Consider the following 17,306-nt stretch of genomic DNA (forward strand, 5'->3'; position numbering starts at 1 on the left):
TGCGTATTTAGTTACTTTAATCATAAGATAAGCACAGTTTAGGTCGTGGGAGACACTGCTGGACAGCTTGAAGACGGGAGTGAAGACGTTACTCCTGGGTTCGTTTCGGCGAGAAATCGCAGCCAGTGAAGACCTGAGTGGAGGGCCCCAAACTTAGTCTTCAAGAACGCTTCACCCTTTCTCTTCAAATTAATATACCTATATTGTAAAAAACCGTTTCATTCCAGCCGAGCTGGTGCTGCTACAACGAGAATCAAGCTGTGCAGCTGATGATGATATATACAGATGAAGAAGACCTACACTTGATAGTGATATGCGGAGAAGATAAAGTTGAGTCCGGCGTGTGTATCGCTCACAATATATATATTCCCCCAGTCCTGTCCTCTATCGAGCTTCCCCTCGAGTAGCTTTTCGGATGAGACTTTCATCCGCACCAGCTATGATTTCTTGGCGTCAACGTGTAATTCATACGAGAGACACTGAATGCACAACTGAACTCAATGGACACACCATGCATTTTGTCACAGCTCCCGATTGTCTAATTCTACCCGGTCACAAGGATATTCTAATACTGACTTAGGATACCATCGTTAATAGTGAGGTATTCCTTCTGCTATTCGGTGAAAACATCTCTAGTGGGCTTACCGTCGCTCCTTGCCTGGTGAGGATTCACGACAGGTATGTGCTTGTCCCGATGTTTTTTCCAAATTTCTCGCCGATCGCGATAAGACACCGAACCTGATACGCTTGTTCTCCTTCACATGGAGGTATGACGTTTGCCTTCCCCTTTTGGAGACCATGGTACTGCTCCTCTAACAGCCACTATAAAGGACGATCTTACCATTGCGCATAAATAAGATGTCTTAGTGGCACTTAAAAAGCGCAGATCTTTGACGTCCACACAAAACTTCTCGGCTGCACTTCCCTCGCAGTGCGTCGCACTGAAAGCGAAAACAGAGTCCTTAAAAGCCACCGCACATAAGGCGTGTCGCGCATAGAGCGGAAAATCACAGAGGAAAACGTCACCGGCATGTTCCCACGCTACACTCTCTGGCTGTCCTCTAGATATTGGTCGTCGCCTGTTGTGCGAGACCAGAAGGATAATTCTCTGGAATTTTGCACCGATTATACAGCAATGAACAAGAACACGCGCACAGATGTGCTCTCCATGCCAATAATCGACGATACCCTTGACTGCCTTCAGTGAGCTTAATATTTCTCAAGTCATGATTTCAGAACGGGCTAATGTCAAATCTATGCATGAAGCAGACAAAGACAAACCACATTTGCAACACAAGACAGACCGTACGTATTAAACGTAATGCCCTTAGCGTTGCGTAACGATCCTGCAACCTTTGAACGTACGATAGGCACAGTTCTACGTGGCCTGAAGTACAAAAACCTGTCGTTGTTCTCCATTCCAGTTTTAGCCAGGACATTCAGCGTATGGAAAAGTTTTACCTGCGTTTCAAACACAGGTCAATGCTTTGGACACTTTTCCCTTGGCTGAAGTATTTGAGGCTGCTTTAAAATTTCTCAAGCGTGCAACATCCAGCCTCGTGTTCTGCCATTTCGATGAAAGCGCATACCTTTTTGGAAACCAAAGCTTGTTGTCACGGAACCAGTGCCGGCCTCCTGCAACGTGACAACGCTTCACGAGAGAGAGCTGTTGCGTATGCCATTCGCGCACTAACCGCAGTACAACAGAATTTCTCGATAATACAGCAAGAATTTCTTGCTTTAGTTAGGTTCTGTGCATAAATTGCGGCCACCTATTTATGGGTGCCGCTTTACCGTAGTTACTCACCCTCACCCGCTATGCTGGTTGTCCTGGGCGAAAAAATTGCCTCATCGCCTTGGGCGCTTGGTTCTCCGGTTGCAAGAATGGGATTTTGACGTGATTTTTAAATTCGGCAAGAAACATAAAGATGGCGGCGCTCTCTCTTACTGCCCTCTGCCGCTGTCATCTGGTAGCAAATCTCTGCGTTACACTTCATGTTGTCCTGAGACTACGTCTTCACTGACGTTGTCACCACAGCGCCTCTCAACAGGCTCCCCTCCAACCATTATACTGAGTTCGCCTCCTACGAACGTGTTGACCCATACTGCCACCGAATCATACAACATTTACGCAGAACTTCACGCCCGCCTAATGCAAGGGTTTGTCAGCAGCTGAAGTAGTTTAAGCTTGAGAACGATGTGATTCACCATTACATATATAAGCGTCGGAATAACTTAGAGAGTATCCCATGCATAAAAATTTTGCTATGGTGTCTGCAGTTCTGCCAATGCAAGTGCAAGAATTTTCCTAAATGCCCCATTATTATATCGTAGAGGTGGAATCGGAAACTACACGCGAGCGAATTATCACGTGAGCCAATAATTTGATCCTCTGGGGGTATTGATAATAACTGCCTAGAATAAGTTCTATGCAGCAAACAAACAAACAAACTACATTATGATTGTCTGACATGTGATAGCGGGGAGCTCGGAAATAATTTTGGTCACCTGCGTTCTTTTAACGTTCACCCAATCTACAGTACTTGGGCATTTGGCATTTTGACCTATATAAGTATGCTCACCATGCCCGAAATTTGATCCCGTATCCTTGGGCTCAACAGCACAATACCACAGTCACTACGCCACCAATGCAGCTCATTAAGAGCTGCGTGATAACACAGTTGTTCAGGTAATGCATTCAGTAAAGGAAGAAAAAATTTAACGAACCACTGAGTGCACAAACTAGCGATTGCGTTGCAGATGCATCAATGCTGAATTTATGCCACTCACTAATCTATGCAGTAGTCCTCTTCTATTATCAATTACTCACAAGAAATTACACATTTCCAGAAGTATAGGAGTGAGCACTATGCCACCTTTGAGCAATTGATGGGAAGTCTGACAGTGTGCCCTTTTATTGAAGATCTTTATGACCGCACCATTTGGAAGATACATATTCATATCAGTCTTAGGTGAATGACTAACTGCGACAGCTAGCAGCGCAAATGATCGAATAATCAGATATAAAGAAATATATTGCTTTCGTAAAATAATGAAGCTTTTTCATGCCTCAGCAGTCTTCGAAGATATACCTTGATTTTACTTGCAAGTGCTTCAATTGCCCAATTATAGTATGAAACTACCGACAAAACAATGACGAAGCAAGTGGAGCAGGGGTAATGTAATATGAAATGAATAGTTAGGATAGCAATATGAAATACTAAATTTTACCTATGGAAACATTTAGAAGCAATTCTCAACAAATTAAGAAGGACATGGAGCACGAGATATGTTCGCAGAATAACGTGCCGGATTTTTATAAGTTCGAGAATTCCTTCATATATGTGCTAAATCTTTTGTGCAGAATATATGTCCCGCAAGATCCGTTTCTTAGCTTCTCCTCGCAAAAGGCTGGTTACAATGCCTTGCTGTAGATGAACTTCAACAGACACCATCAGCTGAATATTTTAAGAGCTAAGCATTAGAGCTTCTTTGTGGATTTGCTTAGACATGCAACTGGGAAACATTTTTGGCAATGACACACCAACAGTGACCATAGCATCTCTGTAAGAGACTATTCATTTTCCTATACTCTGCTATACTTCTTTATATACTCGGCTATTTCAGCTCAGTAGTCATAGTGCCGAGGCGAATTGTGTCACAACTGTAACCGCTTTATGTAAGCGTTCCCGTAACATACCATGTTTCGACGCATCGATGACGTGTTCAACTTCACGATAGCGCTTCTTTTGCACTGTCGGTTTCGCTAGGATAGCGAAGTACAGCACAATATTTAGATGCCCATTGGATTGTGTACATTCTTTAGTGGAAATTACTGAAGAGACTTTGGAAGGCACAAGAGCTAGTGGCCTGGTTTGATCCTACCGTAAGGTCAGCCGCAGGTGTGAAGCGCGATGCAAGTTCTGGTGTCGGCTACAGGACGATGTTGCGATTAAAACTTATTGCTACACCTTTTGCACTTCGTCGAAGGTGTATGCCCCAGTCTATGGCAACTGTCCTTGCCGTGCAGTCGGCCATACCTGATTTTAAGTTAAAAAGAATCTACATATAAGGCGTGCACTGAGCTTTAAGGGAATTCTAGGATGTATTTAATTGTACGCAAGTTCCTTTTTCGTACAATTTAGGGTTTTTATTTTGTCAAACAGAGCCAAAGGAGGTTACAGAAATAAGAAGGCCAAGAAGCACGCATTTATCTCATTATAACAAGATCTGCACCAAATAGTTGCTAGAAATTCCTTTCATGATGTAAAATATTTAGGCACTCATTAAACTTATTTATACCTTGAAAGAGTTTCTAAAATTACAAAGTTATAGCGACATTGAAGAGCGGTATCTATTTATTTGGTAAAAACGAAAACCGCTAAATATTTCAGACAAGCTACAAAAAGAATATTGATGTGTTAGATTATAAAGCTGCCCCTAAACAGCTTCCCAACAGAGACACCATTTTGTTCTCTCGCACTTCTTCTTTATTCTCTTTTCTCCCCCTGCTCCTTGTCGTGTTCCAGCTTCTATTTGCAGGCCGTCATAAGATTGCTTCATTCCCCCCAGCATTGTTTGAAACCCTGCTGGGATGATACTTGAAAATGGTGTCTATTCTATGGTGGCATTGTGACCAAGGTACCATACGGCATTTAAGTGTCCTTGTTGAGCTGCCGTCTTGACCACACAAAATCGTCCGCGATAGGCCACGTTCAGGCTTGGCCCTCTATTAACCAATAAGAATTCATCGACTTCGAATATTGATAACGTTGTATTTCGCCTCTTGTCGAAAATTTTCTTTATTCTTTCACGATACATTGATCTACTATCTACAGATTTTGCTGCTTCTATAAGCTTTATGTTATAGTCAATACCTATGCTTATTACCGCAGGCAGATAAGGTGGTCTCTCAGTTGCAGCGAATAGAGGAGTGCGTCCCAGGTCAGTTGTATACGTCTGGTTGTAGTGAGCAATCGCCGCTTCAGGACAACATTTCTAACCACATAGAAACGCTGGATACATGGTAATCTATTGGTTGATGTCCCTGATAGCCATTTCACCTTGCCCAGCTGCTGAGGGACGATAGGGCGCAGTGACGCTAACTTGTAGTAACGCTTTTCAGCACATTCCTGTAGCCGATTACTTCAAAAAGCAGGTCGGAGCCAATGAATTTTAACATGGTCGAAGATTTTCCTTTTGAATAAGTAACTTATGCTATTAGCATCTTCTTTACCAGGTCTTGCTGCATTTATCCTGGTGTACTCAACAATGCACAACAGGAAGGATTGTGTCTTCTTAACTTATTCAGAATTTTTCATAGTTGCGCGAAGTTTAGATGAATAACCTCAAATGCCATGTTAGAATATTGCGGCATAACCATTTCTTGCGTAGGGAGGTTAAATATTACTTTGTAAGATCTAATTTATGACATGATAATACATAGGCTTACGTTTCTTGCTTTATACGAGGCCATGATGACCTTTTTGTCGATTTCCTGTAGGTTCTCGAAATGCCATCATGGCCTCCTCATTTGGAGCTACCATAATACAGTTCCAATGATTTTTGAACAAAGGAAGTAAGAACGGCAACTAGTTCATTTTTAGTACGTTGAAAAACCTTGGTTTCTTCCAATATCCTTGCAACATTCGCCTCTTCCTGATTGTTTGGAAGCTAAATCAGTAATCACGGCGTTGCAACCGCGACCTTCATAGAAGTTCCCGGGCGATGAGCTACTTCAAAATAAGATTGCTGAAGATATTCCACCCAACGACCTATGTTTCCTTTCAGTTCGATCATCTTCAATATGTGCGTTAGTGTTTCATGGTCTGTGTATAGCTTGAACTTTGCGCCTTTCAAATATGAGCGGAATTAGTGCGGGACTCTAAAACTGCGACAGCTTCTTTTTGTGTCGTGGTATAGTTCAACTCTGTTTTGTTGAATGTGTAGCTGTGGTATCCAACTACACGAAGGTTTGATGGCCATGATGAGTCTCTCTGATACAAGAGATACTCATCATGACCATAGTGAGATGGGTCGGTATTGAATTCAAAGGTCACCGCAAAGCGCGGTAAGCACACCACAGGATCACAAGATATCATTCGGGCCTATTCTCGGCAGGCGCCATCACATTCTGCTGTCCAACAAAAGGGAACATCCTTCTGAGTAAGTCTTGTCAGACAGTGACTTTTGAGATCATAGTCCTGACTGAATGCTCTGCAATGACCCACCAAGCCTAGAAACACCCCTAGAGCCCCTTGTCTTGTCTCAACTTTGATTTGCAGGCCATCACAGGAGTTCTTATTGTTATAATTTATTTCTACCTAGATGACACTTAACCACCCCGCAAACAGATGCTAAATGCATTATTTAGGCTTATGTTTAGGCGTCTATAGAGTAGGGTAGCACTTATTTCAATAATCCGGAAGAGAGTGGACATTATATAGATGGACGCAGTACATTTCTACAGAAATCCTTAAAAAGGTGGCTTTTGTCTTAAGCAGGACACTTTTCAAAGTTCAGATCGCCTGTTTTTTAATAAGTAAGGTTTCACTGCACAGCGTTATATCGTTAAACATACCAACTGACTGGCGCGCAACGTGCTGAAATGTCGCAGCTGAAGTCACTGTGTTTAAAGTAAGGACCAAAATAGCGGTCGTGAAGCAAATTCACTTGCTGGGGTTGAGGTTCTCCTTTCTGGTAAATTTACAGATTTACATAGCTTTTAAGGAAATCTTTTAAAATTTAATAAACGTAGGAACCATGCGATGAGAAAGCGACTTCCTCGATAACTATCAATAGTGGTGTTACGGAGGAGACACTTAACAGACCGCCTGTCAAAACTTAGACGAATCGAGGTGTCAAGGATGTTGGAGCGAATTGGGGTGCATCTTGATCTCTGGTGACTCTGTACATCTACATACGTCACGAAAAGACTCTTTTGAAAGTTTCGTAACAGGCAGTGAGTTGGCGGAGGTGCACAGTCCCTGCTGTCGCTACAGTGCTCCGAAGCCGTCGAGGTATCAAGCTTACCGCAATGCCTCCCGGAGAGGAAACACCATCGGCAACGGCTACGACTAGTTAGACCACACATGACACACTCACGTGGGTGTAACTATAAGTTAACCAAAACGATTGACCGATGGTCACATCTGATACCTTTTGATGTTGATGAGGTGCGCATTCAAACGAAGTACCTCGCGTTTATTTTAAATGATAAGTAATCGACCTACATTCATACTAGAAGAAAGGGCGTTAACCGAGTGGCCTGATCTTTATTATTGATATCATAAAAAGCCAACAAACACTGCCACCAAGGACAACATAGGGGAAATTGCTCGTGCTTAATGAATGAAAATAAAGAAACGATAAATAATGGAAATAAATGTGGATGAAAAAACAACCTTCCGCCAGTGGGAACCGAAGCCACAACTTCTGAATTTTGGGGGCGATGCTCTACGTATTGAGCCATGGCGGCACCTATTCCCCATCCACTTTCTTGGGTATTTATATGTCCTACGAGAACCCTTGGAGTGCTAGCCAGCGCATGCTGGTTGACACGCCACCCCACTCAGTAAACCCACGCGTGCTACCTGAAGGCATCAATGTTGCGAGATTCGAGACCTCCAGTTGACCAGTAGACCAGCTGCCTTCACCCAAAAAGATCACACTTTCATGAAGCCTGCAGCAGAAAAGGACCGTCCACGTCCGCCGCCAAGGTATGTGAGTGGTGGCGCTGGCTAACACTACCAGGGTTCTACTAGGACACATAAATGCCCAAGAAAGAATGGGGAAACGGCGCTGCCCTGGCTCAAATGGTAGAGCATCGCACGCGAGATGCTCAGGTTGTGAGTTCGGTTGCAGCCTGCGGCAAGTTGTTTTTTCATCCACGTTTTTCCATTATATTTATCGTTTGTTTATGTTAATTCGTTCGGCACAAGCAATTTCCGCTATCTTGACCTTGGTGTCCGTGTTTGTTGGCTGCTTATGATACTACCGACATACAAGTAACACACACACACACACACACACACACACATATATATATGTATATATATATATATATATATATATATATATATATATATATATATATATATATATATATATATTGGGGAATAATTTCATACCATTTAGAAAAGGCTAGTTGATGGAATAGGCTCAACGTCATAATCTAAGTACCCAGGGAGTACTCCGTTCTCTTTATATCGCCTAATGATTTCGAGGCAGCAAGGATCTTCTAGCCATTCGCGCAAAACTCAATGGCATGTCTTTTATCCAAGGCACGATGAGAATCGTGCTGATGGCTGCATTTACTGCACGAACCAATGAATCCACCTCGAGTTACGCATACGCAGGTCTGCGTTATCAACATTGCACCGAAATGATTTCGTATTGCATAAAAGAGAACAAAAGAAGTTTAGAAATAATGAAGAGTAATATAGCGAGAACGTGCACGATGCAAGAATGATGCCCGCTCGTAAAAGTAGCCGACCTGTAGTCATATAAGTGAAAAGTTCTTAATTAGTCTGAAACTTTATAAACGAGCGTGGTTGCTTTTTGATGAAGTGCTATATTACTTGTTCAGAACATCTGGACTTGGAACTTTGAATACTCTTCAAGATGACCAACATATGCACCAATTTTTTAGTCAGCGGTATAAAAAATTAGGATGCGATTCCGAGTGCTTCGTTGATAAGTAAGGCAGTATATATATTGGGAATTGGTTTTCCTCATAAGAAAAAAGTTTTGCAAATGTTTGTAACTTGACAGAGTTTTCCTTGTAGTGGGGTTGTTTGCTGAAACAGGAAATAAGTGGCGTTAATAGATCCTCAGTAGTCAAATTGTCGCCAGCGGTGCTCTTTGTAAACGCATGTAAAAGTAAACTTGTGTTGAGAATATGTATGTTCTTTATTTTTATTTCAGGTAATGGAATATTATGCCTGGAGAAGGAAAATAATCGTTCTCAAAAACACGTCAAGGAACCGCGCTACGCGCCTCCATATCGACCCTCTGAAAATCCAGCGCCTGAAGAATCTGACAGTTCGTTAAAAATTTCCGCATATTACCTTCATTTTATCCAAAGAGCCTTAAAATGGCAATGTGTTTAACAATTTAATGACAAGGCTGGCTCATCCGAATTGCACATAAACGAAAATGTCTGAGCAGAAGGAACAGACCATATCAAAAATGTTCAATGTGTTTTCTGAATCTCCTATATCAAGTACATTTGTGCAGGGAACAAGATATGTGATGTCTATATTATATATTGCTTTAAAAAGCTTTATACGAACTCAATATATGCAATAAGCATAACTGGGCTCGTTTTCGTCTAAAACATACATGGGGGGAAGCATGGCGGCTGTTGACTGTACGAAGCACTCACGGCGAAGTCAGATTTAACTACTGTGAAACCTAATCTACGTGGTTAGGAATGGTGTTACTAGTACTGCATATTGGCGCACACCGATTAGAGATAGTGTTGCTAGAATACCAAGATACATGTTGCTATATAGTGTTGCTAGAAGCGCGGAACGAATCAATACATCTGGTGATCGAATGATTCAATATTTCCTCAGGGGGGTAGGTTTCATGTCTGGATTGAGCCAAGTTCAATTGCTGAATAAGCTTACACTTGTTTTTTTTAGCAAGACCTTTCGCATCGTACACCCAGCGGAATATAGATGCATGTTCGCCGAAGAAAGTGGAAAACTGAATTATACCTCTAAATCTTGCGTCGCCTAGAACCGGGAAATGATCGCGAAAATCAGACAAGAATGTATTTTAAGCAAGAAATACCTTTTGCTCACGTTGTCGGCGACCTTCAAGTGGGCTTGAGCCAAAGTCAAAGCCAAACGAGAACGTACGGGCGAGTTGCGAGAATAAAACGAGATCATACGGGCAGCCAGTCAAAACTTAAGAAAAGGCGGTTCCTGGTTCTGAACTATTTGTACAGCATCGTATTGCATAAGCCATTTACTGCCCCAACAAGCTACAAAAAATATTGTTCCGGAGTTCTTCCTATTGTTACGAATGTCACTCAAACTGGAACTTTCAGTACGCTGAAGTAATATTTGTCAAATCCCATAGCGACGTTTGAAATGCCGATACAGGTAACCATACACCTCGTTCTGATCATTTGGCGCTGAAACAGAGTTGCCTGTTCTTTTTTAACGCCAGCGGTCCATCAGTTCCGCGCCGTGGGTTTGTCGTTGCCTTGAGAGATGAAGTAGGCGCCACGCTAGTGGCGCCTCCTTCAGGAGATTTTCTTCTTCTAGCTGTGCAGCGTCTTTGGCTGTCGGTCGTTGCGCCTTGAGCTGGCTTTCTTCATCTAGCTGGGCAGCCATGTGCACCAGTGCACATTACGGCGTTCTGGGGTTTGCTGCGATGTAGTGGGGTGTGTCGTTGTGAACATGTACTCCAAGCATTATGAGATTGTGGCTAGTATACTCTTCAACCAATCTGCTTGACCTGCTGCCCTTTCATGCTTACATCTATTGTCGATTACGGAAGAGCGAGCATTTGTTTTTGTTAATAATTAGCTAAAATATTCAAGCATCCTTCACACATCTTTTAGCAAGGGCTTTCATATGCGCGCTGAAATTAATTTAGACATTGTGCCAAGAATATCTTCCTGAGCTTGCGCTAGTAGCCTTGCAAACATTATTACTTATCGTTGATTTTTATGTGTTGTTGCTCCCCGCATGCAAAGGCTCAAAACTGCCCTTTTTGCAGGATATCAGCCATCTGTTGAATTACGCTCACAAGTGCAGTGGAAACCGCTACATGAACGGATAGCGTGCTGTAATATCATTCGTGGCATTTAGGATATTTTCGTATGCAGCGAATTGCACTTAGACTACCTTTATATTATTGCAATGCAACATATAATTACGAATCTCTTATTTGCATGGACGAATGCGTCCATAATACTGTAAAAGGCTTCTTTTTTTCCTTAACAAATACAATGATGTTGAAGTGTTTTTCGCCATTTTATACCGATTAAGCATCGCATTCGAGCAGAAACTATACGTTGAAGCAGCACAACACACACACAGAGGTGTTGGCTATATTACCATAACCTCAACATCGCTCTCGCAAAAATAACTACTAGGCCTTCATAGCACATTTTATGGATCAGAATACTCACCGTGAACAATAGCAGGAAGTCAAGGTTATCGCAGTAAATAAGCAGGAGGGGTATCGGCGCTAACAACAGCTAACAACACGTATAACTTGTACGCTTGTACACCTGTACACCTGTATAAATTATACACGTATAACTTGTACAACATGTACACGTATAACTTAGACACGTATAACTTGTACACCCAAAGAACAACATGCGTACGAGGAGCGCCGGAGGGAACAGCAACGAGAATGTAAACGGCGCGGGCCCGAAACGACCACCGAAGAAAAAACTTCCCGCGATTCTGAACGAAAACGACAATCGCGGGCCCGGGTAACCATTCCACACTGTGAAGATGGAATCGCAGCGAAAGCACTTTCCTTTTCTTTTGAGAGCTTTCACTGTTGTTCGCTTTCGCTGCCATTCCTCCATTACAGAGTGGAATGGCTGTCATTTTTCTTTGAATTCGATGCCCTTTCAGTTATGACGCAATTCGTTACGACCATTTATAGAGCAACAGGCATCTCGCCCGCTTTATGTTTCCTTTTTATGGGGTGGTAGACGTTGGCTTTCAAGTTCAAATCAACAGATTTTGTTTAAATTATGCAAAGCTCTTCTGTCTATATTTGATAGTGTCCACTTTATGGCAGTTTCAGTAGATATTTTCGAAGCATTACATCTACGATCAATTGATATGCTTGTTTTCGCTGTAAACACTTGTGTGCCATCTCCCTTGCTTTTTTCTGTTGCATTTACCTCTCAATAGATGGGAAATTAGCTTCATTTTTATCTGTCCATAAACTTCTGAGACTCCCATAAATCTTGCTGGCTTCTTACGACTTCTAGCGCTCCCCCCTGGTGATCTAGATTAACATCCAAAACGCTCTGGATCGCCAGGCTCTCAAAGCTTGTAGCAGTTACTCCCAACACATTCGCCCATAAATTCACGTTCAGGGGAGTCTTTGTGCGGTGTCAGTGAAACAAGCAAAATTAGTATTAGAGCAAAAGTCTCTTTGTACACACCACAGACAAGCAATGAATAGACCCTTTAGAAAACTACTGGACGCCAGAGTGGGGAGTTTTATGACACAGTGGGCTAATACTCATGTCGCCAAGCCAAAGCGGACTGTGGATTGGGAAGTTCTTGTGGAATATGTGCCGACATACGGCTCAGGCCAATTGGATTACCTCGTTCACTACCCTATGGGCTGAAATATTTTTTTGTTTACGTATTTACCTATTTATTTAAAAGTACCTTACATACCTTTGAACGGCATTGTGTAAGGTGTGGTATACGGTAACGTATTCGTAAGGAATGGGGAGAAAAACTACATCAGTACAATGGAAGGAATATTCACGCATCATGGAAAATTCACACAACCTTAGCAAATGTAATATGAAAAGTAATAACTATAAAAGTAAACAGAATAATTTATTACCATACTAAAGTTATAAAGGCCTTTGCATGTATGCAGCAATTCATATAGTAAAATATTAAGATGACCGCAAATCTTTTATTAGCTTGTAGAAAAATAAAAGGAAAGAAATTAGAAGGCAAGATGTGTTAGGCATTTGAAACGGCATATGAATTGATTAGAACATTGTGAAATGCTCTTTGTTTCGAATGCCAAGCAATGTTATCTGGCAGAGCGTTCCATACCCGGACTGCACGGGGCACAGCTGAAAAATTAAAAGGGTGTGTATTTCCATGAATTCGGGTGTAGCTGAACTAATTGTTCTCAGCTGAAATAAATGTTTTTCACGTTTGATAAAGATAGGCAAACTGTGTGAATACATCTATGAAATAATCACAGCAGAGAAATATAACGGCTGGTAGCTATTGCTTGCAATTAAATATCTACTTTTATTTGGGTTACATTTGACTGATTTCTGTAGTTCTCTTAAATGAAAGGGCTTGCTCTATTCTGAATGCTCTCCAGGAGTTTGATGAGGTATTTTTGATGTGGAGATGAAAAACAAGGGCCGTACTCAATTTGTGTCCATGCAATAGTTGTGTAAGCTAGTTTTCTTATTGGTGAAGGCCAGTTCTGAAGTTGCTCCGCAGAAATGCAAATGATCTGCAGGCGTTAGCTGAAATGGAGGTGATGCGATTAGTACATGAAAGATTCTGCGTAAGGAGCCCTCCTAAGTACTTATATTATGTGTTGTTGTCAACTATGTTAGAATCAAAGGATCAGGAAAGTGACTGTTAGGTGTTTTTCGATAAAAGGAACTATTTTCCACTTCGAAACGTTTTGGGATATGAGCCACGTAGCACACCAATCACTGAAGTATTCACCCATTGCGCCCATCACTGATGCGGTACACCTGTACAAATGAGAAGACCCAGTTTTCCCCAATACATTCTTACACTGCATGACCAAGACGACCAGATTGTAAGGGACGTTTGGCTATCTTGTCGGAGTGAGTAAGGGAAAATATATTAAGTGGCCGCTTCAACTGATATGCCTTCTTCATTTGAAGAAATAATTGGAATTTGCTTGAGACCAAACTTTATGCCCTAGCCAACACGCTAAGAATAGAGCCACATTATTGCAAGGTAGCTAATTGGCTATGACATTGTGCTGCTGAACGTGAGGTCACAGATTCAATCGCTGTTGACGCACCAGTATTCTAAACGTGGATAAGGGTAAAAACGTTCATGTACATACAGTTATGTGAACTGTAAACAAACGCAGACGGTTATGATTCAGACGAAGTCTCCTACTACCGCGTGCTTCATAACAAGATAGCTAGTCTCAGTACGACAAGGTCATCCGTTTATTTGCTTGACCAGAATCAGGTAAACAATAGGCATGTAAAGCTGTGGTGGCGCTTTCTTCAGGCCTGTAAAAAAAAACTGTATATAAATATATATGTATATATATATAAATATATATATATATATATATATATATATATATATATATATATATATATATATATATATATATATATATATATATAATATGCGTTTCAGGTGAGCGACGTCCAGATCGCTGCTTTTTGCCACCTCATCCCGGACGCTGCGGGAAAGGGGAACCGGGATGGAAACCGATGAAGGTGTGGTACTACGACAGGGACTTGGGAGCGTGCTCTCCATTTGATTACTACTTGTGCCATGGCAACGCAAACAACTTTCCAACTTGCGCTGATTGCAAAGAATTATGCAGAGGTGAGTATACGGTTGTGTGAAACACATGCGGAAAGCTGCGTACAGTTGCACTGTTGCTAACTCAAGTAGTACCTAAAAATTTCCTACGATGATGCATGACCATCTGTAATGCGCACGCGTCACCGCGTCAACCTAATTTCGCGGGGTGCAGAGTGTTTTTATGCTGAAGATCATATGTTCAAACCCTCGTCCAGGCGGCTGCAATTACAAGCGTGCAGTTCCGCCTCAATCTGGGCAGCAAAAACAAAACAGCCGAGATTCAATGAGACTAAGCTAGACTAGGTGGAGCCAAATAACATGGTCCACGAACCATAAACAAAACACTTACTCAATAAAACAGGAACCGATATTCCTGCGGCAGTATTTCACTAACTCCATCATAATTCGTGAACATATCCCTGGTCCTTCAATCCAGCATTTCAAGAGCATCTGACCAAGGCGACCGTCAGACCTGCGAAGCCGGCCGATGGTGTTTAAGATCTGTAGATCTGCGCTGGCCACCACTGTAATTTCAACGTTCAAAACGCAAACCCTTTCAAGTTTCACTAGCTTAGCACGAATCACTGAAGAACTTTCAGGTATTGCCTACAATATCATTGACAAAAGTGAGGTTAGGAGAAGTGGTAAGACATATACAGAGGTGAGTGATGGCTATGTCTCCTGTTGCTGAGGTCTTCAAGATAAGAGAGAATATGATGCAAGAATTCTATTTAATAACGACATTGCAGACAACATTGATGTACTCTACAGGTCTACATAAACGTAGCAGTCGGCGTAAGGAAACTAATTGGGACAAAGAATAACGAAGTCTTTATAGATATGGTGGATCCATGAGAAAAATTTCTTCCGCCAAGTGGCATCCCACAAAGCTTCATATTGCGTTCAGACTTCTGTGGTTACAATACGTGAAGTGTCCCTGAAACCCGCACACACAGCCGTCGTCATAGGTGTTAAGTGAGATTCTGCCTAAACGCGAAGCGCAATCAATATGCAACTGCTAAATTCAATGGCAATCAGTACCAGCACGGCTGAGTTCCCGTTTTCTAAACAAAGAGAATATAGGAAAGGTTCTAGGCTTATGGGCTTAGACCTTAGAGAAAGAAGTTTATGGCATAATCGAAGCGCTGTGTAGAAGAATTCTCCGATACTCCGAAATTAACAAAAAGATTGCGGTAGAGCCCACCGCACAATGACTGGCAACGTAATACTTTAGAATTGAATCAACATAGGGACCGAATTTTTTGCCGCCGTCGAAACAAAGTATGTTATAGGAGTGCACTGTAGCAGGACTGATCTTTATTGCTTCCGTAAAAAAGCTCGGTGCCCTCTAGCGCCGCCACCGCGAAGTCTGCTGGTGGCCTCCGAAATTCATGGCGTGCCGGTGCAGGAGAAAGCCGAGCAATGCACAAGGTTCCTCTTTTGTGCTTATTTTGCGACATGCTGCGTCATCTGGTCGAAATGCCACGATGTCTGCGCGTGGCTTCCAAGATGGGAGGCGTGGAGTGCCAGTGCCTTCGAACGTTGAGAGTTGTTCTCTAGCTCTGTCACAAACTCAGTTGTACATATTCAGCAACTCAAGCTGGCGGAAAGGTTATTCAGGAGCCGCATGTACGTACATCATCTTAGCTGTTAAGTGAGATTCTGTCTAAACACGAAGCAGAATCAATATAAAATACCTCCATTCAATCGCAAACAATGGCAGCATGGCTGAGTTCTCTTTTCCTTACCAAAGATATTATAGAAAAGGCTTATGAGCTTAGACCTTAGAGATAAAAGTGCGGAGCATAATCTGCGCGCAATGCAGAAGAATTCTCCGAAACTTCATTCAAAACTAGGCTCGCAACAGCGGTGGCATGAAATCCGACATTTAAACAACTGCAAATACCTAGTAGAATTATGGCGCAGCCGGCTAATGCGTCGAGTTGCTGTCTTTGAGGACCCTTGGGAGGCGGGCTCCATTCAGCTGAGAATCACAAAGTTGAAGGCATCGTTTGGTAATTGATGAAACGCGCATGCCTAGTGTGACACACATATTTGCCCAAGCTACCGCCAAAGCCGTTCTCTCAATAGCAGCGCACTACCATAGTGGGACACACCGAGTAATCCAAGTTGGTACAGTGATGTTCATTGGAGACTAGCACAGACATAGTGGCACACATGTAGTACTCCGAATCACCGTGAAGGAGTTTCTTCGGAGAGCAGTACCTAACTAGTCTCGTGTCTACATTCATCCATGTCGATGAGAATGACGTTCGTTGAAGAGGGACACGTGTGTACAGGGTGGTCCTTAAAAAATTGGAACACTCGAGCACGACGCTTGTGCTCTTTGGAGGGTGCTTAGAGCGCCAACAACGGCAATTAGTCAAGGGGAAGAAGGCCAACCTAGACGCGATCGGGCGAAAAGTATTCAATTCGGCCTAGTGCGTGCAAACAAAAAAGCTGCTTAGCAGGAAGAAAACGTAGATATAACGAATAAGACCGTAACTAGACTGACATCAGAAGTCGCGATTGGTGTGGTAAATAACGTCCCAAGTCAACAAGAAGGTAGGCTATTCGAAGGAACAATTGATGCAATAAAGCATCGCCAAAGCATCAATGTCAGACTCCAGAGATCGGATCGAATTCACTCAACATGGATATACAAGAAGCATGTAAGCGATATCCAATATCATAAAAGTGAGAATATTATGAAAGCATGGAGAAAGAAACTGGAGGGTGGCATGAAATTAACTAGAAATAAATTTGGCTTCCTAAATGTTAACTTTTATGCAGAAAGAGATAATCGCGGCAATGTCATAAGCAATGTTGATGATTTAGTAAAAGCAACGGGGGAATTCTGTGCTAAAGAATACCCTAACCAGAGCAACCTCGCGACCTTTTTGGGAAGCAGTGACGAACACGATTCAGAAGCTTCATGTGTATCTATGTGTAGGGGTTTGCGACAGAACTGGCAAGCAAAAGCGGCATGCGAAGGTGGAATAACAGATGATTTATTGAAGGATG

The 17,306-nt window shown here is 42.3% G+C and overlaps 1 long non-coding RNA gene across 1 annotated transcript in view; it reads left to right on the forward strand.

The window, feature by feature from the left end:
- The window catches only part of LOC135916068 (uncharacterized), a 34,122-nt gene that overhangs the window by 2,366 nt on the left and 14,450 nt on the right, over nucleotides 1-17,306 (forward strand). Inside the window, exons 2-3 of the long non-coding RNA XR_010568832.1 lie at nucleotides 8,926-9,042; nucleotides 14,109-14,303. This is a non-coding gene — a long non-coding RNA (uncharacterized lncRNA). The remainder of the gene's footprint in view (nucleotides 1-8,925; nucleotides 9,043-14,108; nucleotides 14,304-17,306) is intronic.

Source organism: Dermacentor albipictus, chromosome 7 (assembly GCF_038994185.2).
Source record: "Dermacentor albipictus isolate Rhodes 1998 colony chromosome 7, USDA_Dalb.pri_finalv2, whole genome shotgun sequence".
NCBI lineage: Eukaryota > Metazoa > Arthropoda > Arachnida > Ixodida > Ixodidae > Dermacentor > Dermacentor albipictus.